This window comes from Balaenoptera borealis, assembly GCF_965194805.1.
Source record: "Balaenoptera borealis genome assembly, chromosome: 17".
NCBI lineage: Eukaryota > Metazoa > Chordata > Mammalia > Artiodactyla > Balaenopteridae > Balaenoptera > Balaenoptera borealis.
The window spans coordinates 65,725,744-65,752,440 of NC_138876.1; the positions used below are offsets into that span (position 1 = coordinate 65,725,744).

Here is a 26,697-nt window from a genome sequence, read left to right on the forward strand (position 1 = left end):
GTAAACTGGTGCAACCACTGTGGAAAACAGTATGGAGGTTTCTCAAAAAATTAAAAATAGAACTATCATAGGATCCAGCAATTTCACTCCTGGGTATTTATCTAAAGAAAACAAAAACAGAAAAGATATATGCCCTTCCATGTTCGTTGCAGCATGATTTACAATAGCCAAGACATAGAAACAGCCTAAGTGTCCATTAACAGACAAATGGATAGAGAAAATGTGGTGTGTATATATATATGAATATTATTCAGCCATAAAAAAGGAGAGCCTGCCATTGGTGACAACATCGATGGAACTTGAGGGCATTTGCTAAGTGAAATAAATCAGAGAAAGATATATACTGTATGATCTCAGTACGTGTGAAATAAAAAGAAAAAACCAAACTCATAGATACAGAGAAGAGATTGGTGGTTGCCAGAAGCAGGGGCGGCGGTTGGGGAGGTGATTGCAGTTGGGGGCAGGGAGGCAGGGGGTGAAATGAGTTAAAAAAAAAAAAGCATAAGTAAGTATGTGCGTTGAAGGTAGATCCACTTAATATTTTTTTAATTAGCTCAAATCTGCAAATGAAATAGGCAACCAGCTAATCCAAGATGAAATATTATTCTTTAGGGTCCTGCAAATTGTAAATTTGTCCAGTGGGTGTTACATCACAGTTACTGTTTAATGTTTTGGCATGTGTAGTAAAAAGCAACTTTATGAATGTGTGGCATTTTGAAAACGAACATGCAACCTAAAGTGCAGAATTTGTAGCTGCTAATTTGGACTGGCAAACGGAATTCCTGTTTTACAGCTCACACATTTAATAACCTCTATTTTATAGATAATTTATTTATTAAGGATAACTCATTTTTAAATAGTCTAATATTCTGGTTGTTTGGGTTTTTTTCTTCTAAGAAACATACTTAGAATCAGATGGTCTTGAGTAAAAGGAAGACAACATTCAGTGAAAGTGCCCATTTGTTTTCTGGCCATGCAGACGTGCACCCCAGTGAAGGCACACAGCTCTGTCCTCTGGAACAGAGTGGTCACTGGGGCAAGTCATCTCTTCAGGGGACAGGCACCCCAATGGCGAGAGTGGCCTGGAGGCTCTGACCCACATCTAGGACATCTGCCTTCCTTAAAAAAAAAAAAAAAAGGACATGCCTAAGCAATAGCTTTGTGTCTTTTAGAAAGAGATGTTATTTGTGTTACCAAACCAGAGGTTATATTTCTCTTTAGTATAAAATGAAAAATAAAATCTACCTATCCTAAGAATTCCTTGCCTCTTAAAAGAAAAAAAAAAGTTTCTCCTTCTGATTTCTAAAAAGAGCTATCCAGTTTCAAACTGGTTGATCTACTCCAGCCTCAAAGCACTCAGGCTGTGACAAGCCTCTATGCCGATTTTCATCAGCTTGATTTGGGTAGCGAAGTGCCTCTCAATTTTTCCCAGACAGCGCTTGGAATCTAAAGAGTATGTTTTCTGAATACATTTCCACCTTAAGTGTAGATGTAGAGTGTAAATGACATGAATAGTGAGCAAAGAAATGGGAATACGTGTTTATATACGTATTTATATGTCGAATGATAGCTTTTGCATTCTTGTTCAGGTTCAAATGTTTGGGGTAAATAATTGCCAGCAATGGTTCATGAATATACAATATTTTCTATGCTATTACAGGTGAATTTTGCTTGTATGGAAATGTGCTTTCCCTTTTACAATAATTGCTAACCTCTAAGGAAAAGAAAATCACAGGTGTGTCTTTTTTTTTTTTAAGCTTTTGTGCTTTGTAATCTCATTTTAAAGGTGAGATATACAGATTACATTTCTGCTAAGAAACCTGCAGCTGTGAGTCTTATCTTTGAGAATTATTCCTGCTCTTTTGCAATTTTTCCTTAAAGACGCCGGGTTAGAGTCATTTACTAACCACAGATACAAAATGCATTAGGTTTTAACAGCAGATCTAAATTAAAAACTCAGTAACTTGGAACAAATGGACCCTTTAGCTCATTTTCAAGCTAAAATCCTGGTTACACTTTATTGTTTCTAAACCTTTCTTACTGCAAACCATCAATCCACCAACTTCCTTCTGGCTCATTCGAGCTTTGAACTGTACCTTTACGGTGCTATAAATTAGCATGTCACTGGGATACACTGTAATTTGCATTCATTTCTTTCCAGCTGAAGTTGTCTGTCTTTGAAGACATCTTTACAATACTTTGAATTCGCTCAGAAAAACAATACCCAACTAAAAGATGTAAAACATAAATTTAAAAAACATGTTTTGGCTTTTATCTCAAGATGGAAAATAAAAGTGGTCAAAGTTATGTGCTCAGCTCTGTGATCCAGAACTCGCTTTCTAATACTTTAGTCCCACTGTTTCAGGCGGAGACGTCTTAGCAGCAGGAAGTAGAAAGACGAGCACAGCCCTGCTCTCACCCACCTGAACACAAGGAGCCATTTTAAAGATATGGTTACAGGGGGGATGGTCAGGGTCATAAAACTGTCAATGAAATGCACTCGCATCAGGGCTTTCCGTGGGAGGCACGGCAGGAAAAAGCGACAAGTCTCCGCTGAGGGGACCCAGGGCTCCTTACAGCCCTGCCAGGGGGGCCTCGTGAGCAAGTGTCAGCCCCTCTGTCCTCTGTCGCAGAGCTGCTGCCACGATGGGGCAGGAGAGGGGTGAGAGGAGAAGCAGGGGATAACTGGGGAGGCTCCTGAGGGGGGAAAACCCACACTGCTGTCCTGAGCTCCTGAAACTCTAGGAAGCGAACCTTCTGGATGCAGCGGGGAGCTGGTTGTCCCCCCGACACCTGTCGGTCAGCATGACCGCCTCGGCTCTGCCCTGGGCTCATTCCCTGCACCGGGCTCCTGGTTTCCACTGCCAGCCCTGCCCTTCTCCACACTGCATCCTGCAGCAGCCCATCCTCCAGGGGAATTTGTGTTCCAAGCTTTAAAAACAAAATTACCGGGAGGGTAAGAGAAAACCCAAGGCTTTAGTCCTTGGGCAGCATGCCACCAAACTCCTTGAACTCCAGCTCTGGGTTTTGTGTCCCTTTGAAATAGACACGGTTTGGGTTGAACCTGTACTTCCTAGCATCTGGAGAAGAGGAGGAAGAATATACTATTTTTTTAAAGGAACTTTCTGGAAAGTGTACAAAACCTGATAATTAAAAAAATAAAAGCCAAACTCTCAGCTGCACAAACAGCCCTTGTTCTCTTCCAGCAAAGGTCTGTCAAGAGTGCCCACCTTCCTCTCCCTGAGAAGAGCAATTGAGGGGACCAGGAAGCATCGCTGGGTTGGTCTCTTTTCTAGCAAAGCCTTTTCAATCACCTCCTTTGATGTAGCGGAGTGTGGGAGGGGAGTTCAACCCAACCTGCTTCGTGCCTCCAGTCCGGTTTGCAGGCACTGGGTTAGAAGAGTGTTTTCTCTCTCTTAACATATTTTTTTGCATCCGAGTGTACACATCTGTCTTTATACCCAGCCGCTTTCCTGGCCCCAAACAAGTTCTCTGTGAGTTTCCCCAACCGAGCTCAGTGGGATCTCTGTCAGCTGCAAGATTTATGTCATCTTGTTCAGTCCTGAGAACTGTTCCTTCAGCTTTTCACATCTGGATTTAATTGGAAAGACATTAAGTGCGCTGGAAAAGCATATTTTAGGGCAGCTCTTTATAGACACCCCTATTAAAGGGGCTGACGGCTGTAGGTTCAAGTGGGATGAAAACAGACAACATCTCGAAAGTAGAAAGCCTGGAATTAGGAGAGAGCGGCTGGGAAGGAGAACGTCCTGTTGAAGGATTCCATTTACCCGGTTGCTTAGGGAGAGACATGCAGCAAGATGCCCGCCAGCTGTGTGCCTGGCCCGGCGGCATGTGGTACCAGCGCATGGACCACTGGGCCTTTTGGCGTTTTCACGGCCGGTTCCTCCTGTGCCTGGTCTGCACACCCTGTGTGCTGGTGTTTGGACGTGTCATACACAGACGTTTTGGAGGAGCGAGAGGGTGGTGGGCAACTGCACGAGCCAGCACCTTCTTGCCTTCTGTCCCCTCTTGGGGTGGTGATAGAGTCCCCAGGCCACCACACCCCGTGGTGTCTCCGTACAGAACAACAGAAGCTTCTAGTCAGCTTGAAGCAAAGACCGAACACACACTTACTGGTGTGATTGTAGCAAAACCCCTCACTCTGTCACCTCCCCCTGGTTTGGCGCACACTGGTAGCTTTTAAATAAACACATCCAAGGCTGAAGGCAGAGGTGACCTGGCGACGACCAGCACTTTACAAACGGTCTCTCCGTTTTCAGACTTGTGATCTGTGTGCAAAAGGATAATGAAGAGCTCAGAACAGTTGCCATCAAAGGAACACATCTTTCTGGTCTTGATCTGTATTACATTTTGAAGCCCTGAACTTTCTAGTTGCTCAGGAGCAGCTTCGGTTTTCTGAAGTCCTGGTCCCCAGATGTCCTATTATTAGAGGGTAAAATGGGCATTTAGTTTCCTCTCTTTGGACTCTAGTTCACGTCATCCGTGGCCTTGGTTAAGCAGGGGTTTGTAACCTCTTTTGAGCCACGGCAATCTGGTGAAACCTGCAGACCTTTGCACAGAAGAATGTTCGCTAACCCTAACCCTAAAAATACGTAAGATTTTAAAAAATTCTATTGAAATCAAGTATCAAAATATTCAATTATCAAAAGAATAAATTTGTGCTATAGCAATAAACCTGTTTATTTGCACACTAACAAGACCTAGCAGTTGGTCTGATAACCATACCTCTAATATAATTCCAGTGTTTCTAATAGTTTGCCTGAAGAAGTGCTAAGATTCTGTTAGATGTTAATACGTATAACATAATGTAATCTCTTCCCTGTCTGAATTCATAGAGCCCTAAATCCATGGGCCCAAAGTCAAACCCCTGGCCTGGTCAGGATGCTGTCTAAGCAGCAGCCATGGGCCATGAAGTCGTTTTCCACTCAGCCCCTGGCCTCCGGGAGCCTTGGCCCATCCTTTGGCCCCGGTCCCGTGCTGAGTGACTTGGCAGATGTTTTGACCTCTGCCCGCCTCTGGCCCTCCCTGCAGCCCCGCTGGGAAGGTGTTGCTTCCTTCGGGGTTGGCAGAAGGTGCCCAGCAGTCAGGCCAGAGCAGGGACCCAGCAGGGCACTTCCTCACGCAGGGGGCAGCAAGGGGACACCCCGGGAACGGCCTCTCTGCACCCGAACGAGTTTGCCCTCGTCTGGGCCGCCTGGGCCCGAAGAGAGTGAAAGCAGTGTGACCACGAGGCTGTCACCGGGGGAAAAGCTGAGGAAGGATCAAGTTGGGAAGAGAAAAGCTTGGTCCGCTCTGCTACCTTCTGACCCGTCTCCCTGCCACTGCCACTGTTCAGCTGCAAGCGCAGCGCTCCTTCGGAAGCACAGATCTGGGCACGTCACTGTCTTGGTGAACGTCTGTGTGTGGCTAGAGTCCCTGCTCTTCGAAATGACACGATGGCCCTTGTTATGGGCTGGACTGTTTCCCCTCAAAATGCATGTGTTGAAGCCCCATCCCCCAGTACTGAAGAACGTGCCTGTGTTTAGAGCTAGGGCCTTTAAAGAGGTGGTTAAGTTAAAATGGGGCTGTTAGCACGGGCGCTGAGCCAATCTGACTGGTGTCTTTATAAGAAGAGGAGACTAGGACACAGAGACACCAGGAACACGTGTGCACAGAGGAAAGACCTTGTGAAGACACAGCGAGAAGGCGGCTGTTTGCAAGCCAAGGGGAAAGACCCTGCTGACACCTTGATCTTGCACTTGCAGCCTCCAGAGCCGTGAGGGTACATTTCTGTTGTTTAAGGCACCCGGTCTGTTGGTCCATGGTGTTTTGTTACGCAGCCCCAGTGGACTAATACAGCCTCACTCTCCGGCATCCCCTGTGAGGACAGGCCCGGCGTCCCCTTGCTGCTCAGGAACACTGGTGCATTGTACTTCCTGATCACACAGGCACGCTGCTTCTCACCCCAGTGCCCCTGCCGCGCTGGCCCCCGTCCTGGGTGCCTTTCTCCACATGTGCTCTTTCTTTACAAACCTTGAGCTGCACCTCACCCAAGAGGTTCCTCCCCACCCCCTGCAGGCTGCAGGTCCCCCCACCAGCACCGTACTGGCCCAGATTGCATGTGTCATCACATGTGTTTCTGTGCTCGCCGTCTGCCCAGGACACCTCGGGTCAGGCTTGTCTCTCCTTCATCTCTGTGTTCCCAGATCCTGGCCTAGGACCTGGCACTCAGCTCGCCATAAGTATCCAATGAACAAATACCTGTAGCCGTCCCTCCAGCCCGACTGTCCTCGCTCTGTTCCACTCCAACAGGGGGAACACATAATCTGAGTTCAAGGCCAGGGCAGGCCGTTTACCAGCTCTGTGACCTTAGAAGTATCCATGACCTCCTTGAGATACACGTTCCTGAGCAAATTATGGGCGCAGGTCCCAGTCAGTGTTTCTCAACCCTTCTAAGACCTGTGTCTCCTGTTAACGAACGATTAAAAAAAAAAAAAAAAATCATATGGGAATTTTTTTCTCCAAATGATCTCTTCCCAAATGATCTGTGATCCAGGAATTCCTGTCAGCCAGGATGATTTTGCCAACATTTACTTTCTCTAGTTTAAAACTCAGTGACGCTTACAACTAAGAGAGAACCAAGTTCACAGCAGGCGCATTTTAGAGTTTTGCCCAGCGTCCTCCTTAGCAAAGTTCCATCACTTGGCAGCTGGGCTAGTCTGATGTAAAGTTAAAGTGGAGTTGTGTTGGGGTTAGGTCTGTGGTGGGAACAACGAAGAAGGAGGCAACGGCTGAGACCCAACGTGGCACTTGCTTCTTGAAGGGACTGTCATTAACCAGCAGGTCCTTTGGTCAATATTGGTCATTTCTGGCAACTAAGGATGGGAGAAGCTAGCTTGCTCTCTCTTGTTCTACATCCTGTGGTGTGTTAAAATGAAAGCAATTATTAGACCAAATTCTCCAAACACACAATGTGTTTTTTAATAAAGAGGGGCAAAAATTTTTTAGCCAGCCTGTTCTGGTAGATGCAGGGAAACCCGTCCCTGGCCTCAGGTGCTCCAGCAGGTTCAGACAGAGCAGATACATCAATGTCCTGTCAACAAGACCTGCCAACCATACAGGTGGGTCAGGTGACCACATCCCCGAAGGAGGTGGGGACAATGGAGCTCTAGACCTCAAGGGCTACCGAGAAGGAAGCAGGCTGCTGGGCTTGCCAATCCTTATTCTTCAGTAATGCAAGGGAGGTGGTCCCGTATCATTTTAAACATACCACTTATCTTGAGTACCACTTGTTTTACCAACAAAAAATATTAATTCTAATACCCCTTCTGCTATAAGGGGAGGAGGCCGGCCAGGGATTCCAGATTTCTTGCATCTATTGCCCTTGGCCAAAAGTTAGCCCAGGCTCAGTGTTCACACAAATACAGGTTGAGGGGGAGAGAGAAGGGATCCTTAGTTACTCAGCTCAAATCAGACTCCTGTGCATTGTGGGGATGATTCAGTGGAGCTGCACAGACACGCGTTAAGCTCCTGCTCTGCTAGGTAGTGGGTGTAAAAACACAGGTAAGAAGACGTGCCTGTAATTCTGAGGAGCTCCTAGCCTACTGGGGTAGACAGACAAATAGATAATTTTAGTATTAGGTAGAAAGTATTAGGTGTCTGCACAGAACAGACGTTTGGTCCCAGTGAAAGCCCTTAGCCAGTTTCCTGGAGGAAAGATGTCTACATTAGATCTGAGAGTAAAAGTCAGCTAGGTTAAAACAAGTGGGGAGTCCATTTGTTTCTAAGCAGAGACAGCAGAGGAGAAAGGCAGGGAGGTAAGAAAGAACATTATGCTTGTAGGTAAACTACATGCGAGTTGAAGCTACAAAAAAGGAAATAACTGGGAGAAGGGCAGTAGCAGAAGCCAAAACTTGGAGAGGTCCATTGTGGTGAAGCCATTGGGAGCCATATTGCCACGCTCACGTGGTCAGCTGACAGTGGAGAGCCCGGAGACGCTCGTGTTAGAGAGAGTGGGTGATCAAACTGGGTATTTACTTAGAGTAATCGTGGAAAAATGATGTTTTCACTGGTTTGTACAATGATCATAGCATTCCATGAGTGTTACCTTCATTAAAAGAAACATTTTAACATCATAAATGAATTCCTTAAATGTATTCCTCTAAATCCAGAAGCCAGTGTTAACTGGAAAGTTCTCTGAGATGTCCAATGGTTTTAAAGAGGGAATTGAATTTTTAATAACTATTTTGATGAAGAGAAGTTGGGATGGTGTTGGCTGATAATCCCACCGCTAGATGTCCCCTACCCAGCTCAAGGGAATGTCGCAGCGAGTCTTGAGAGGGAAGACCAGCCCTACACCCTCCCACTTCATTTCTACATAGGGATGAAGTGTCCCCGAGCCACCTGGAGGAGGGAGGAAACCTGAAAATGATGCTAACTTCCAATAAATGTGGCTTCCCCATGAATGGAGGGGGAGGCAGATCTGTTATTTCAGGAGGCCCACCTCCCCAACCAGGGGCAGCTCCCGTGATCACCTCCCTTCCAGACCCTCGCCACTCAGCCTGACTTCCTGTTCTCTTTAAAGTAGAGGTTACCCATAACTTGTTACAACTTCTTCAGAAAGCAATTTGACAATATCAGAAATTTAAATTTATCTTATAGATGTATTTGCACAAAATGTATGTACAAGGAATATCCATTGCAGCATTATTTGTAAGAGCTAGAAACAATCGAAATGTCTAGTATAGGGGCTGATTAAATAAATTATGGCACAGCCATACAGTAGAATTCTATGCTGTTATTAAGAAGAATGAGATAGGGTTATTTTTGGTGGCATGAAAAGATGTCCAATGTGTCTTATTACTACATGAAAAAAGCAAGTTGCAGAAGAAGAAGCGTAGTGATTCCATTTGAGGAAAAAACAAAGAGTTCACATATATGTATATAAGGATATATCAAATAAAATACCTGGAAAAATGCACACCAAACTCTTAATTAGCAGCTACTTCAGGGTGTGGGCTTGGAGTTAATCGAAGGGTAAGACAATATGGGGGACTTTTCCTTAACATTTAAGTATTTTTCAAAGTTTTACAATGAGAATTATTCATTTTTTAATTAAAAATACTAGTTTTACAAAAAGCGCGGTTCTAATTTTGTTTTTAATTTTTGTTTTGAAATAAGTAGAGATTCACAAGAAGTTGCAAATTTTTGTTTTGAAATAAGTAGAGAGTCACAAGAAGTTGAAATAAGTAGAGATTCACAAGAAGTTGCAAAGATAGTACAGAAAGGTCCAGTGTATTCTGTACTACTCAGTTTCCCCCAATGGTTCTATTTTATTCACCTATACGATATCCAAACCAAGATATCATCGACACTAGTGACGTGTGTATTGTAGGTCTGTGGCCAGTTTATCACATATGTAGATTCATGTAACCACTACCACAGTCAAGATACAGAGCTCTTCCATCACCACAAAGATCTCCCTGGTCCTATCCCCTTATGGTCTCACCTTCTACCCGCTCCTCCTCCCACCCCCGTCACTAATCCTTGGCAACCACTGATCTGTTCTCCGTCTCTATACTTTTGTCATTTCAAGAATGTTATATACATGGAATCATATAGTATGTGACCTCTTGGGATTGGCTTTTTCCACTCAGCCCAATGCCCTTGAGAGCCATCCAAGCTGTTATGTGTACCAATAGTTCATTCCGGTATATTGCTGAGTAGTAGTCCATGGTATGGATTACCATCGTTTGTTTAATAGTTCATCTATTGTGGGATATTTTGGTTGTTTCCTATTTTTGACTATTATAGATAAAACTGCTATGAACATTTGTGTACAGGTTTTTGTGTGGACATAAATTTTCACTTCTTTGGGACAAATGCCCCAAAATATGTTTGCTGGGTTGTATAGTAAGTTTATATTTAGTTTTTTATAAGACTGGAAAACTATCTTCCTGAGTGGCTGGCCCATTTTATAGTCCCATCACAAATGTATAAGAGATCCAGTTTCTCTGACTCCTCTCCATCATTTGGTGTGGTCACTACTGTTCGTTTTAGCTGTTTTAATAGGTTTGTAATGATATCGTAGCCTTATTGGCTAGTAATGTTGAGCATCTTTTCACATGTTTATTTGCCATTTGTAAATCCTCTTTGGTGAACCTTCTCTTCATGTCCTTTGCCCATCTTCTAATTAGATTGTTTGTTTTTTTACTTATATATTCTAGATACTAGTACTCTGTCAGTCACACAGGAACTGTTACCACTTTGTATGAAACCAAGTGAAGACAGAATAAGGTTCTAGATATTGGTAAAGTTCTATAGTGCTACTTATTCACCTATAACTTCTGACTTCATTCTCAGTTGATAAGGAAATCTGGTTTACCCTTGATAAAGATTTTGTTTCTGTTTTTATTCCCAAGGTTTGGGTTCACTAGAAACTCTCTACCCCATCCTTTGTCATTCAGAAACCCAATCTCTCCCTCCCCCACTGAAGAACCTCCTAAGAGGTGTAGAGACCCTGGAAGGCTTCTTGCATGAAGACACAATGAGAATTAACAAAGTAAGTGCCCCTTGCCCACTGTTGGCATGTGGTCCCTTTGCCCTCTGGAAATATCTTCACAGAGAGGCCATCTTGAGGAAGGGAGAAAAATCTGGGCATTTCTTGGCAATATTCGTGCATAGACAACCAGTCTTAACATCTCCAGGTCACCCTGCTGGGCTTTTTGAAGCAGGCAGCCCACATCCCCTGACTACAAGTTGAGTGTTAATTCCATGCCAGTGTTGGTGCTATAGCTACAAAACAAATAACAGCCAACTCTGCCCTATTCTAGGGACTTACCGTTTTAGCACGAAGAGATAGGCTTGCAGATACCTCAGCAAATGAGTGCAATAACATGGTACCACTTGTGAGTACTAATTGAGGCTAATTACCACACCTGCCTCCTCTTCTCCTCAGCTCACAGCCAGACTTAGTTACCCAACCTGGAGTTGGTTGTAGTCGTGGAGTTAGGTATGGTCATGTCACTAGGTTCTGGAGCATGAGGGCTTTGAGTTCTCTTTCATAAAATCCTCCTATGTACTCTCTTCCATTTTATTTTCTCTTCCACTGGCCGAATGTAGAAGACCATAATGCAAGCCTAGAGGAGGGCAGGGTCACGAGATGGAAGGGGTGTGGGACCTTGATTGACCAGGGTCCACTGCCCAGCAATACCCAACTGGTCTTTCCATGACCACTGAGTCTCTGGGGTGACTGTTTAGCAGTTAGTTTACCTTGACTAATATAGGGCACAGAAATCACCAGTCACTATTCTTTTCCAAATATAGAGGAGGCTTCACAGAAGAGGTACCTGATTTCCCTTGGGGCTCATCCCACATTGCCTCTGAGATTCTATAAGTACTGCTTACTTTCACAGATCAGGGTATTGCCTTGTTGCTTTTTATGTTTGTACTTATTCATTAATTTTCTTCTTTTGAACCATCACTTTACCCTTATTTGGCTAACAATACTAGCTCTACAAGGCCCTAAAGTTGTGCGCTATTGAATTCCAAATAGCTTATTGCTTTTAGCACCACCCTCCTCCCTTTCAGCAAATTCTTCTAGCCTTTTGATAACTTAATTCCTATCCTTCCACATATTTAACCAAAAGGCAGCTTTTAAATTCTGGCACGGTGACCTACTCTTCCTCCTGGGCTTTGATACTACCAGATGCTAGAGGGAAAACATCCCCAATATGCCTACAATCTATTTCAATATATAATTCTATCCAACTGAATGTCAGGCATTTCTAAAGAATGCTGTTCGTTGATATAATGTCCCTTGCCCAAGTTAAGGTTTTGATTTGAAATTGCTTATTGGAATGCCTCATGTTGCATTTTCCCCAAATTTATAAATCTCTCACATTTTCTCTCCAATTTATCTTGCCTCCTTAAAAGATTAACCATTAAGAATGGAGTTTAGCATGATATCTTTAGAAAGCAAAAGAAGAAAAATATTCTGCTTTTGAAAGGGAATGTACCCTCAGGCCAAAAAAAAAAAAGAAAAATCGCTGTCTCTTAATACACACTGGGAACTGCCAGTTGTCACGCTGACAGCTTAAGATGGATTAGGATTCCATCACTGATCACCACATAAATTCTTATACTTATAACCTTATATCTTCATCTGCAGCCAAACAATTAGGAAAAAAACCCCAAAAACCTGTGTTTGGATATATTAGAATGTCAACCCTCTTAGAGTACTAGCAGTTTCTTGAAACAACTTAGGAGAATTTTGTACTTAAGTATTTGGCAGACCGAAACCATATCCCCAAAAGTATACTAAACTACTTCTCATTTGGGCGTGGAGGTGGGGGGAAGGGGACCATTTGTAATCATAATTATTTAAACACAAAGTAAATCTCTTTGTTTGATTATATTGTGTTAATGAAGATGTTTTTAGGAAACCAGGATACTAGTTTTTCCTTTGAGATGCTTATTTAATTATAAACTTTAACAATTACTTTTAATGGAGTTTCTAAAAATTACCAAACCAAGTGTGCTATTAGTGATGTGCTTTTCTTTCAGTGGTACCTAGAAAAAGAAGATAAAATTTACTTCTTGAACTTTACAGTGACTACATTTAGCTTAAAAAAATGAAGACTTCCTAGAAAAAAACTAAAGTTAATTCCAATAACGTTTCTTCCAAAGTTGCAATGATGTAATTGGCATAAAATAAGTTTACAATGTATGAGAATACCCACACTGGAGACCTATCACTATACTTAATTCTCTGCATTTGAAAGACCAACATGTAGCAGCTACTCACTTCAGCTGAATAATCAGTCTTTAAACATCAAATGAATGCTTACTTCTGGGTTTCGATAAATGGAGGAAATGAGCTACTCCCTAATTTCTATAGGGAACTTCTGAAAACTATTAAAACTATACTGTATATATGAGGTGGCTAGATGTTCTTGAACTCGGTCACTGTTTTTAACCATTCGTTCAGTCATTCAGCTAATAAGTATTGAGTGTCTATTATTCTAGGTGCTGAGTATTTAGCAATGAACAAAACAGACAAATCGCTGCCCTCACGGAACTTACATTCTAATGGGGACGTGGGCAATAAACAAGGAAATGGTTAAACAGATAAATAAAATTTTAGGGCCAGTAAGCACTAAAAATTAGGCAGTGTGAGGAGATGTGAGAACGCCAGGCTAGGGGTGGAGTGTGTGGTCCCTGAAGGGCCCCTGGTCTCGAGGGGTGACAGTTGAGGAGAGAACTGGCTGAGGTGAGGGACAGAGCCCTGTGGAGACCTGGGAGAAGAGCCCCAGGTCTAGGGAGAAGCACGCGAAGGTCCTAGAGACGGCACTGGACTCAGGGTGCCCTGTGAAGAACAGAGGGGCTGGTGTGGCCGGAGCTCTGTGGTTTGGAAGGGTGCGGTAATGAGGCTGATGAGACCAAGCTGCAGATGCGGAAGGTCACAGAGGGCTTCGGGCCCAAGTCAGAAATTGGGGTTTCGTTCTAAGAGCAACTAGAAGCCCCTGGAGGGTTTTGAGCAGGGTCGTGACCTGTTCTCACTTACCTTTCACATCTGTCTTTCCAGATATGCTCGAAGGATGGGCTTTAGGTGGGCAGAGGCAGACACAGGGAGGGAGGTTAGGAAGCTACATCCTGAGTCTTGCTGGGAGGTGATGGTGGCTTGGGTGAGGCTGGGGCAGAACAGGTGGTAAGAAGTAGTTCGATTCTGGCTGCATTTCAAAGAAGAACCGGCAGAACTCGATAATGGGTCAGATGTGGGAGGTGAGAGAGAAAGGAAGCAAGTGAGGCTGATTCCTAGGGTTTTTGCCTGAGCCACTGGTTGAACGGGGGTTCCCTTTCCTGCCAGAGGAGATGTCTGACGATGATAATCAAGAGTTCGGATTTGGGCAGATTTGCAATGCTTTTTAGACTCCTAAGTGGAGAAACCCTCCAGGCGGCTATGTGTGCGAACTGTAGAGTAGGCGACTAGGCTGAAGATGGGAATCTGGGGCCATCAGCATTTTTAAGGGATTTAAGCCATAAGCCTCAATGAAATCATCTAAGGAGAGACTATCCAGAGAGAAGATAAGAGGTCCAAGGATGGACTTAAAGATCAGGACAAAGGAAAAGCCAGCAGAAGACGGAGAAGAGGTGCCTGGTGATGTAAGAGAAAAAGCAAGCGGACTGGAGATCCTGGAAACCAAGGGGAATGTTGCCCTTTAATATTAGGAAAACATACCAAGTTGCTGATTAACATACTTTTATTTAGGTTCTGATTAGCCCAGTGAGTATCTGGTGCCAGCCTATCTGGGTTCCAGCCTTGATAGTCATCCTGAATTAACCCAGCTCCAAATCTGGGCCCCCCGCCTAAATGGTCCCCCTGGGGAGGTCAGTCCTGCCTGCTCTGAGTCCAGCCGGGCTCGCCACTCACCACCCTCCTTCCCAGACAAGTCCAGCCGCCTTCGCTGCCAGCTCTACTCCTTCTCAATTCTCACCCCCACCGTCCTTCACGCCCCCAAAAGACCACAGCTCAGGAGAGCGTAAGAGGAAGTAAGGGGATGATCAAAGAAGGGACCCCATATGCTCAGAGTCTGCACCCAGACCCTCGCTCTCACAGGGCTCCACGCCTTGGTCTGGCTCGTGCCAGTTCTCGAGTGCCCGAATGGCGGTGCATCCTATCACTGGGTCGAGAGGTGGTACAATATAGTAGTTAAGAATTTGGCTCCAAAGCCAGGCCATGTTTGTCCAGATTCCAGATCCATGAAGATCAAATCATGTTGGTCTTGCGTAAATTACTTCATCTCTGTCTCCATGTCCTCCTCTTAAACTGGGGATGAGAGTCAAGACTCCTTGCGGTGACTGTGAAGATAAATGAGTTAGGGATGGAACGTTCTTAGAACAAAGTGAGTGTCATGAGCACAGGATGCCATTTAAGGGTTGAGATTTTTACCTGCCCGAAGGCCTATGGCTAAGAGGTGCTGGAGCCAGTCAGTAAGCCGGGCTCTTCACCACGTTGCTGCCCTGCCTCCGAGCAGTAAGCAGGGAGCTGGAGATGGTGCCAGTTAGGGATTTTTTTCCCCCAGAAGGTCAGTTGTTAAACATTTACCACAGGGGCTTCCCTGGTGGTGCAGTGGTTAAGAATCCGCCTGCCAATGCAGGGGACACGGGTTCGAGCCCTGGTCCGGGAAGATCCCATATCTCGCAGAGCAACTGAGCCTGTGCACCACAACTACTGAGCCCGCGAGCCACAACTACTGAAGTCCGCGTGCCTAGAGCCCATGCTCCGCAACAAAAGAAGCCACCGCAATGAGAAGCCCATGCACCGCAATGAAGAGTAGCCCCTGCTCGCCGCAACTAGAGAAAGCCCGTACACAGCAATGAAGACCCAACCCAGCCAAAAAACAAATAAATTTTTAAAAGTAAGATATTTAAAGAAAAACAAACATTTACCACATAGGACGGTATGTGGCAGACACCTCCAGGACATGTCCCTCAGTTAATCCCTGTAATAGGATGGTTTTACCGACTCAGTCTTCTACATGGAGATGCTGAGGAACGACAAGGGAAAGACACTTTCTCACGTGACCCATTGTGAAGCTCAGGTCCACTTTTTACCCCTATCAAGGAAGACTCAGCTTTCCCCTGCAAACCACACTCATCACAGGGGACATAGCTTTACATGTCACCTCTCCAACAACCCTTCCCACCCTGCAGATGTGCCGCTGTTCTTCCCCCGCGTGGCCTTGTCCTGACTCAGAGCATTAGAGAGCCTGAGACACGAGGGACCTCACGGCCACCTGCGCCGGGCACGGCCTCCTGCCTGACAGCCGGCCTGGCAATGGGCACAACCCGCTCCTTCCTCTGAGTCCAGCTTGCTCTCCGCGGACACAAGGTTCCTTCCTGTTTTGAGACCAAATCTCTCCGCCTGTGGCTTCCGCCCCTTGGGCTTGGCTCAGGCTTTCCCAGAAGGCGGCGCCTCCCTTTTCTACACCACAGCTTGAAACCCGATCGTGTCCCCAGCCCCTCCTTCCCTCCCAGCTCCAGCGCCTGGGCAAGAGCAGCTCCCCCTGCCAGCAGCACTCTCCCTGTCGCCTCCGTGAAGAAGTCTCTCTCACCCTAAGTCTCACCCCAGATGTGCCCTCCCTGTGACACTGTTTTCTCCGGGGAGCCCTGGGCGCCCTTCTCGAGGCCGCCGTTGTATGTGCTGTCTCGACAGCATCATGCGCCAGCCTGGCGTGGCCTGCACGCTCTCCTTCCTGCTGGGAGGCACGCCACGGACAGGCAGGGAGTGTGTCCGTGGAGCTTAGTTTCCTGGTGCCCAGTGCGGTGCCCGGTTCCCAGTGACTCTTTGTGGAATGAAGGACGGTACCGAGTCGTGACTCAGACAGACCGGAGCCCTCCCTCTAGGAAATAATCGCAGGCAGTGACCAGCGTTATGAGGATAATGAACACAGTTATGTGAGGTTTTGGAGCGGTCGGGGAGGCCTCCCCGGCCTGAGATCTGAAGGCTGACAAGCAGCCGGTCTTGAGGAGGGGGTGGCTTGAGGGACCGGCTAGCATGAGTCCCTGAGATGCGGGCGAGCTTGTCACAGTCAAGGAACAGAAAGGAGGCGGCGGGCACAGCGCAGAAGGAGCGAAGGTGCCTGGACCCCCGAGGGCAGAGGGAGGTCCTAGAAGGGTTTAGGCGCCTTGATCTTAGTGACTTGATCTTAGGGTGAAGCCCACTTTGGGAGGGGTGGGGAGCGCTTCGGTTCTGGCCTGATGAGGCCTGCAGCCCAGCCGGTCCCACTTCTCAGGCCCCCAGCCTCCCCTTTCCCCAGACGTCTCAGGCAGGCCCTCGGGCCTCCTTTTCGGGCCCAACACCAGCCCGGTCTCTCGGGAAAGAACCTGGTGTCAGAGTTTACACCTCTGTGTGACTTCAGTCCCCCTGCTAAAGGAATGGTGCTTTAAAACAACACTAGTGTATTATCTGGCAGTTGTGTCATCAGAAGTCAGCCACGGTCTCACAGGGCTGAAGTCCAGGTGCCAGCAGGGCTGTGTTCCTCTCTGGAGGCTCAGGATGAGAATGTTTCCTTGCTTTTTCCAGCTTCTGTAAGTTTCCTGCATTCCTTGGTTCCTGGCCCCTTCCTCCACATTCAAAGCCAATAACGTCACATCCCTCTGACCCCTCTTCCGTCATCATGTCTCTCTCTGACCAATGCTGGGAGGGGTTCTCTAATTTTGAGGACTCATTGGATCAGATTGGACTCACCGGCAAATCCAGACTAATCATCCCATCTCCAGACCCTCAGTTTATCCCATCTGCAAAGTCCCTGGTAAAGTAACTTTCACAGGTCTCTGGGATTAGGACTCAGACATCTTTGAGAGGCATTATTCTGCTGCCACAGGACTCCTAGATCTTAAAAGGTCACTCAAATACAATTCGTGAACTGATGGGATATAGATTTGAAAACCAACTTTAAAGGACATTATTGGGACTATCAGGGAAATTTTAACATGACCTGGGTATTTAGATGATAGAAAGGATGTACTGTTAATTTTGTTAGGTCTGATAATGGCATGTATCTTTACCTGATATATGATTTGGAATACTACAGGAAAAACATGAAGATACATGAAACAAGATTGGTAAAATACTGATAATTCTTGATCTGAATGATAAGCATGTGAGGGTTCAGTGTACTATTCTTTGTACTTTTGTGCACGCTTGGACCTTAATCAGGTGTCAGTAGGAGGCTAAGGAGGCATTTGGGATGGAGGTGAAGGTCTATTCTGGCCCATCCCTCCTGCAATCTGACCACTAGGATGGCCACCAAATGCCCCAAGAAAAAGTGAGACTTCTGCGTGCCTCACCCATTGAGAGAATCAACAAGACCTGCAGGCCACCTGCCTTTACCACCTACGACTCTATTGCAATACAACCAAAGGTTCAGAATTAAACAGAACTTTATACATTATATTGTTCATACTTTATACGTTATATTGTTTGACCATCATTCTGTGTTCCCACCCATCCTTCCCCACCAGGCAATCCAAGAATACATTAAGGGCAGTAAAAATTGTGAAATAACTATAATGTAAGTTTTTATCAATCACATACTCAAACCCAGCACCTGGTTACCTCATGAAATTCCTGAATAGACAGAGCAGTGTGTGCCCACCTTCAGCGGGAATGCTTCTCATTCTCTTTGGAGTAGAATCTCAAAGGACCAAGAAATCCCAAATGAACCTTCGGGGCAGCAGAGGGGAGGGCTGCCGAGGCAGAGTTCGGCCACGATTGCCCCATAGAGCCAGGCCTTCTTGGGCGGAAGAGGCTCCCCTCTGGTCCTCTGTTTCAGGATGTCCCCATCTCGAGGGTCTCAGGCAAAGCCCCTTTTGTGTGGTCCTCCCAGGAAGGGTTTCCCAGGCACTTCCTCTGTAGCCTCACACGACCCCAGGAAGGCTGAGCTTTGAGCACTTGTTGCAGCCCATGATTGATGATTGGAAAAGACAGTAACTATCCTCTGTATTCTTTGGAGGTAAGTTGTGGGGAAGGAGAACCTTCTCTCACACGGATAGCTACAACCCAGCCCTGCTTTCCTGGGATGGTCTATGCCATGGTGCCCTGGCCGCAAAGCCTGCGGGTAGGGGTGGAGGGGTGCAGACGGGGAGGAGAAAGAGCCTCCATGGAGAGAAGTTTTGGAGGAGGCCCTGCAGGGGGAGGAAAGCAAGGAAGGGCAAGATGAATAGGAGAATAAAGAGAAAACAGCAAGAAGAGACGTGTCTGCAAGCACTTGCCTGTCTGGGTGAGCTTCACATGGAAGCCGAAGGATAATCTATCAAAGAGTATTCCTTGAAGATGTTCTGTAAACACACTGTGATGATTTCAAACAGGAAAATGGCCCCAACAGACCGACTACCTGGGAGACAGGATGTAAACACGTTAAAGTCGACTCACAGTTCGGGGAGGTAAATGGCCGGGGCTGTCAGAAATTCATAGGTGGGACACAGGCTGGGAATCCAAGAAGACCACACTGAGAAGTCAGAAAGCCTGCAGGAACAAAGGCGTGGAGGTAGAAAGCCCCAGAAGTCTTCCCAGACAGGAGGTAGATCAATCTGACCAGGGTGGAAGATCCATGCGGGCAGGGCTTCTGAAATATTGGTGTGTCTTTAGGCCAATAGGCCAGGGAGCTTGTTGATAACACTGACACCCGCCAGGTGTTCCTGAGGCTGGTGACTGGTCTGCTGTTTGGGGGAATCACACTCTAGAAAACACACTAATGAAACCTCAGCAAGTGAGGTTGTGGGGTAGAATGGTGTCAGCTGATGGAGGGCCCTGAATGCCAGGCCAAGAATACAGGATGTTATTCTGGGGCTGGGAGTTATTAATGGCCGTTGATTAAGGGGGAGGCATAATGATAGGGTTCTCTTAGAAGAGAGATAGATGAGCAATGTGCTGGAAAAAGTTGATAGAAATATACAGGAAACTGGACATAAATTAACATGGAGACAGACAGCATAAAGAATTTTATGACTGAATGTTGGGCTCAACAGAGAAAGTTGTGTACTAAAGGCCTTCATTTATAAAACACTACTATAGGCCAGGCATTAACCTCTCAAACAATCCGACGTGGTAGGTGTTGTAGTTTCCAGTTTACAGATGATGAAAACGAGGCTCTGAGACATACAGTCACTTGCATAAAGACACCCGGCTGGTCTGCAGTGGAGCTGACATTTTAATCTAGGTCTGACAGACTCCAAATGCCATGCCCGTTCACTTCCTTGTCCAGATGACTGGAAGAGTGTATTAGTTTTCCCTTGCTGCTGTAACAAATGAACAGGCTGAGTGTCTTAGCCCAACACAAACGTGTTTGTTATCTTAGAGCTCTGTGGGTCAGAAGTCAGACAGGAGTCTCACTGAGCTGAAATCAAGGTGTCGGCAGTTCCTTTTTGGGGCTCTAGGAGTGAACTGGTCTCCTTGCCTTTTCCAGCTTATAGCGGCCACACACCTTCCTTGACTTCCTCCATCTTCAAAACTAACAACGTTGCTTTTTGTTGAGCATGTTTTCCTGGCCACGTCTTTCTCTCTGACCAAAGCCAGGAAAGGTTCTGTGGTTTTAAGGCGTCATGTGATTAGATTGGACCCACGTGGATCATCCAGGATAACCTCTCCATCTCAGTGTTCATACCTCAGTCCCATCTGCAAAATCACTTTTGCCATATTCAGATTCTGGGGGGGGGGGGGTAGGACACCTTTGTGGGTGATTATCCTGCCAAGTTCGGAGAGAGATGGACACTTGCCTTTGTGCCCAACACCATGTTTCAGTAAACACCGTTACAAAGGGGGTTTTTTGTTGAAGCAAAAATAATTAAATAAAAGACAACACACGAATTTAAAGGGAATGCTGTCGGCAAAACAGAAACAGCGTGATTGGAGGAAGCCATGGCAGCACGGATATCGCTGCTCAAGCTCTAAACACACTGAAAACATTCCTTAGCACAGTTAATCCTGCTTCAAATTCAACTCTGTATCATTGTCAAGGCTGGCAGCTATGTGGATTACCCAACAGTATGTGCCTGATTGCTGAAATAAAGGTGATGGCTAGGTCTATAGTTTAAGTGCCCAAGTTTGTGCTAATTCCCCAAATTCTGGAGCCAAAATTCCTATTCTTTGCCTTAGGAGACTGTCCAAGGCACGCCTTAGTCTTCCGACCACCCACACCTCTTTTTTTTTTTTTTTTTTTTAATTTTATTTATTTATTTATTTTTGGCTGTGTTGGGTCTTCGTTTCTGTGCGAGGGCTTTCTCTAGTTGCGGCAAGCGGGGGCCACTCTTCATCGCGGTGCGCGGGCCTTTCACTGTCGCGGCCTCTCTTGTTGCGGAGCACAGGCTCCAGACGCACAGGCTCAGTAGTTGTAGCTCACGGGCCTAGTTGCTCCGTGGCATGTGGGATCCTCCCAGACCAGGGCTCGAACCCGTGTCCCCTGCATTGGCAGGCAGATTCTCAACCACTGTGCCACCAGGGAAGCCCTTTTTTTTTTTTTTTAACACAGTGAGTAGCCATCACCTTAACTGACATCCCTTTGTTCCAACAGTAAGAGCTTTTTTGTAAGGTACCAATTTTGTGGAAATTACCTGAACCAATAGGATTGTGTAAGCATAAATGAAAGTGCGGACTATGATGAAATTGTTAGAAAGCAGGGCAGCAAATGGTTTAATTGAAGCTCAGTATAATCAACTTTTTATTTTATTTTTAAAGTCCTACCATTGATTCATCTGAAAAGTAATAGACTGAGGCTCCTATCATAATGTGATAAAATTTAGAAATACGATCTTCTCTTTTGGGTTTCTCTTATTTTATATAAAAAGAGACTTGGCATTTTGATATAGACCATTCAAAGTAAGAAAATGATAACTTAGAAACATTAAAACTCACATTCTTTGGGCAATAAGACTTCAAGCCTACTGAAGAAAAGACCTTCTGGTTTTTCAGTCATTTTTAAATGACTTCACGGAGAGTCGGTCTCAAAGATTGTTGGGAAGAGAGGTGAGGGGAGTTCTCAGCTGCAAATGAAGATGTTTGCAGTTTGAAGCCTATCATTTTCTCATTAAAGGAGACTGATTTAATGAGCTGCATATATGTCCAATGCGTGCGTTCTGAAATGAATCCAGCAGTTAGACCTGCTCCCAGGAAGAGTTCCATATGAGCAAGCACTTTAGGGGGAAAAGGCAGAACAAAACAAACCTTGAACACTTACTTCAAAATGAAGGCCACATTCGGACATGTATGGTTACCATTGACTTTAATGGGAACAGCCTGTCTGTTTCTGGGATTCAGGATGTGAAATAGGTGGGAAAAGTGTGAAATGGAAAAAAAAAGAAATAAAAGGACCCATTGGACATCCTGTTCCAAGACTCCGAAAAGAACTGCGTGTCATGAGGGGATAAGTTAAAATTCACATTTTGCTAATGAACCATTGTTGTCTCTCAGAGAATGACTTAGCGCTGCTATGTTGTCGTTACAAACTCTTTAGTCCCTGCAGAAGGAAGCAAGAAGAATAGGCACTGGTTTCAACACAGTTTGCTAAATTGCTGATTGACAATAGAAAAGTTAGAAATTACAGAAATGGCTGGAAAGGCTCACCCCCATCCTGTGGACACACACACACACACACACACACACGTGTGAACCAAGACCAACAAACAGGCATGGAAAGTATCTTATTGGCATCATGTTTCTGGCATTGCTATAACTACGCACAAAACAAGCGATACACGAAATGGCAGCGACATCTGTTTTAGAACCTATGGGGCTTTATTCCCAAAACAGTTGTAAAATCTTTTGGGGACAAAAATATTTCTATGTATCTATGCAGATGCCCTCCTCTAAGGGAAACACACACACACACAAATGGATACAAGTGTTGAGCTGAAAAGACAGGAATAAGGAAAGGAAATGTCATCCACTTCTTTAAAACACTTTAAAATTTTTTCTCCTTTCAAACAAAGCTACATCTATTGCCTTGGATATACCTTAAAAAAAAAAATGTCCCGGAACATATAAAGTATCATAAAGCTAAAGTTTAAGATTCCAGTTGGTAGACTGTGGTAACATACAAAAGGATGCTGAGTGAGTTTGTTTTGATTTGCTAGGAAAACATTTTCTGACCTTGGAAATGAAATCATATAGTTGTCTGTTTGTTTATGGTCAAAGCCATATGGAGGGTTCTGGGTACTTATGTTAGTGTATCTTTGAAATTCTCGAATCCACAGTGTGTGGGAAGTTATACAACTTGGGTTTAAGCATCATTCAGGATGTTGTTCATTAAGGAACCCAGATTTACCTCCTCCCCACGACTCCCCAAGGTTAGTTTACATTTATCACATGGCAAATTGTCCATGCCGAGAGGGTGACCTGCAGGCAGCAGGAGCTGAACATCTTTTATCTCTTTACCATCTCAGTAATGGACAAGGTAGAAATTGCTTCTTTTTAAAAATGTTTTATTTAAGTATAGTTAATTTACAATGTTATGTTAGTTTCAAGTGTACAGCAAAGTGATTCAGTTATACATACATATATGTATATATATATTCTTTTTCAGATTCTTTTCCATTATAGGTTATTGAGTACAGTTCCCTGGGCTATGCAGTAGGTCCTTGTCATTTACCTATTTTAGGTAGTGTGTGTATGTTAATCCCAGACTCCTAATTCATCTCCCCCCACCACCACACACTGTCCCCTTTGGTAACCGTAAATCTGTTTTCTATGTCTGTGAGTCTGTTTCTGTTTTGTAAATAAGTTCATTTGTATCATTTTTTTTAGATTCCACATATAAGTGATATCATATGATATTTGTCTTTCTCTTTCTGACTTACTTCACTTAGTATGATCACCTCTAGGTCCATCCACGTTGCTGCAAATGGCATTATTCCATTCTTTTTTATGGCTGAGTAATATTCCATTGTGTGTGCGTGTGTGTGTGTGTGTGTGTGTGTGTGTGTATGAACTTGCTTCTAATCGGACTTCAACTGTGTCTCCCCAAATGAAGGCTATTTGATTTTTCTCTCACTCCAAAGCGTCCTTTAATATTACGTCACATATTTATAACATGTTCTTAATTTTTTGTAAAGCAACTGGCCTCTAGCAAGTAACAATTTATTCAGCTCAGGTAGTTTAAACATAAGGATTTTGTTTACCATCTTCTGGACAGATTTGGACGAACACAGTAAAACATTTTTGTGGACTGTTCAATTTCAGTTTTTTGTTCGAAATGCTACTCCGTTGTACGTTGTTCTTTGAAAGGACCGATATTTGGGTCGTGCTAAATGTTATGTGGCTATTTTGGGGTTGCTGCATTATCCTATTGTTGCGGGCGTTTTGCTGTAGAAGGCGAAGCAAACCCATCTCACTCCATGGACTTTCTTACTCGGTAAAGTGTCCTTTCAGGGGAAGTGGTGGGTGATGAGCGGGGTTGGGTGTGGAAGGAGAACCCCTGATTCCTCATGGAGCTCATGAGAAGCGGGGAGGAAGCAGCGGGGCCAGGGCTCTATTAGTACCTGTCAGGGTAGTGCCTGCTTGGCAGCGCCTGCCCATCTCGACTTTCCTGAACTCACGTGGCTTATCGCTCCCTCTAAAGCACAGCCGGGCCCTCTTTCTCTCTCCATTTCGCCTTTGCGGTCCCAGCACCTCCTCTCACTGGGTAGCCTACACCCCACAATCCCAGGCAGACATTGCACCTCATTTCTCCCTCCCCCCAGCCACCACAGGAAGGTGACAGATGAACTCTTCTGAGAACGACGGGAGGGAAGGCAAGGAATTGTGGCCTTTGGGTCATTCTCAGTGATGAAATAATTGCTATAGCAATTTAGTTTTAACCAAACTGCAAGCGTTATAGAAGTGCCAAATGAGGTCTCAGAAGTCAACCCCAAAAAAGGGACCCCAGAAAAACTGGAGGCTGGAAACTGTGTGATTCCCCACAAGGTAATAAAGCCCTTCTCTAGAAAATGGAGATCATTTCATGAGCTTACCTCAATTCATTATCATGGGAAGTAATCAATAGAGTGAGTATAGAGGAGGTTATAGGAGTGATTTTGAAATAATGATATTGAAAGGAGTTATGCTGAAGTTGCCTAGGCTGAATGTGAGCAGCTTTTACGTTTGAAGGAAATAAAGTGATGTGACCAAGGATATGGGCTGGGTGCACATCTCTCTCTGCTCTGCCACTTACTAGCCGTGTGACCTCGAGTAGGTTGCTGAATTCCTCATGGGAAGGACCTACCTTGCAGGGCTGTGGTAACACCTGAGGTCACGCAGGTAAGGGACCCGGTCTCATGGCTGTGGCAGAGGGATGTTCATCAAATGGCAGCGATTGCTGTTTACAGAGAAGATAAAGTGTCTTCATTGCCTTTTATAAAGTAGAAAGAAGTCCTCTCATATTTATAAGGGATTGTATTCAGGGTTATCAATAAGATGTGGGCTGAATTATCTCATCAGACAGTTAAGGGAATGTTATTTGGAAGCTTTTAAACATACCTTTGGAGGGAAGCAGCCGCACAAGAATTCTGAAATCCTTCATGGCATCGAGTGAAAGAGCACTCCGCCACTCCAGCTGGTAGGACGTTCTTGGAGCAATGACAATCATCTTGACAGCGCTTGGGGACCTGCCTGGATGATTAAATCATCCAGGAGATTTTGCAAGAGCTCAAACACCCAACCTGCTCCCTGAGACCTCGCTTTCATCTCAAATGTGCATCTCTTTTTGGGTGGATGTGAACAGGTGTCACTGGGTCCTGGACTCGGTGAAGTAAGACGTTTGGTTCCTGGTATTCAGGCAACAAGTATTTCCAAAGCAGCTAGTGAAACTGGGCTACAATTAGCCTATAAGTGATTTTCAAAAAACGATTTCGTTTCGGTTGTCGTTTTGGCCTTATTGGGAATAAAACAGGACCAAGAAGCCCTGGAGCTCTCAAAAGTCTCATGCAGCAGTACCAACCACATTGCAGATAGACCACTATAGAAGGCACTGAAATAGCCGTCTATAATAATCCATCTGGGAAGAAATTGATAAAAATCAGCATTCCTACCAATAATTCACATATTAATGGATCAGAACAAAATAGCTGTTCATTTGTTCAAAATTGTTGAATATACAAAGAACTCTCTGTTCATTCGCCCACCCCACGAAGCTGGGCTATCTGGAGAGGTCTGGCACGGACTGGTCTTTACAGGTTAGCAGCGAGCGGGCCGGGCTCTCACCTCCGCGCACACGCACGGAGGGCGGGACTGCAGAGCTCAGGTTCACGAGACAAGCCCGCAAGGATGTGCACACCCATGGGACCGTTCTCAGCAGAGTCACCCGGGAAGGCTGTCCAGCTCCCTCAGCGTTTCAGGACTTGACCTCAGAGGTCATCTAATTGAATTTAATAAGAATCAAATATCTCTGCCAATTACTTTTTCTTAGGCGGAAACTTGTCCAAATCTGAGTCTTCTGAGGGTGAATTTAACTTTCGAAAGCAACCAAACTTCACTCAAAGCCAAGTCTAGTGAATGAGGTAAATGGTAGGGATGGACAAATGAAAAATAAAGTGGGGCTGTAAAATGACAAAACTGGTTCGCTCCAGTGATCCACGAAGTGGTTCTGAGAGGTGATTACAGAAGCACCTAGAGAAGCAGATGTGCCTCAGTGTGCTGGTGGGTACAACCTCCCTGAGGGCAGGGGGAAGTTTATATCAGATCTTTACAAATGTGCACACCCTTTGGCCCAGAAATTCAGTTTCTAGGAATTTATCACAAGGAAATTATTGAGAACGTACTCAAAGATTTTTAACCATTAAGAAGCTTGGTGCAGTGTTAATAACAGCTTAAAAAGTGGGTGTGCCCTCAATGTCCAACACTAGGGATTGGCTAAATACAGAAAGGCACATAAAGTCAGTGAGATACTGTGCAGTCCTGCAAAATGATGCTGCTGAAATGTTTCGCTTGAGGTGGAAAACTGTTCACGTTCAATGACAAGAGCAGTGTTAGGATATGATCCAGGTTAGAGAGTGTACATATGGGGAGGGGATAGAAAAGGATGTGGAAAGATGTACACCAAGTTGTGAGTGGTGGGTAAGGCTGTGACTATTTTCACATTCTTTTTGCTTGCCTACATGTTATGATTTTTCTGTAATGAAAAACTATTTTTATAATAAAAAGATAATATAAGGACTATCCTCTTA

At 45.1% G+C, this 26,697-nt stretch overlaps 1 protein-coding gene and 1 long non-coding RNA gene across 2 annotated transcripts in view; one reads left to right on the forward strand and one right to left on the reverse strand.

Moving 5' to 3' along the window:
- The window catches only part of STAU2 (staufen double-stranded RNA binding protein 2), a 286,094-nt gene that overhangs the window by 254,529 nt on the left and 4,868 nt on the right, over positions 1-26,697 (forward strand). The gene's annotated exons all lie outside the window — the stretch shown is intronic.
- Positions 366-15,896, reverse strand: LOC309614834. The gene is made up of 2 exons (XR_014236411.1): positions 15,451-15,896; positions 366-14,859 (listed from the first exon to the last, which is right to left on the reverse strand). It is a non-coding gene; the product is annotated as an uncharacterized lncRNA (long non-coding RNA).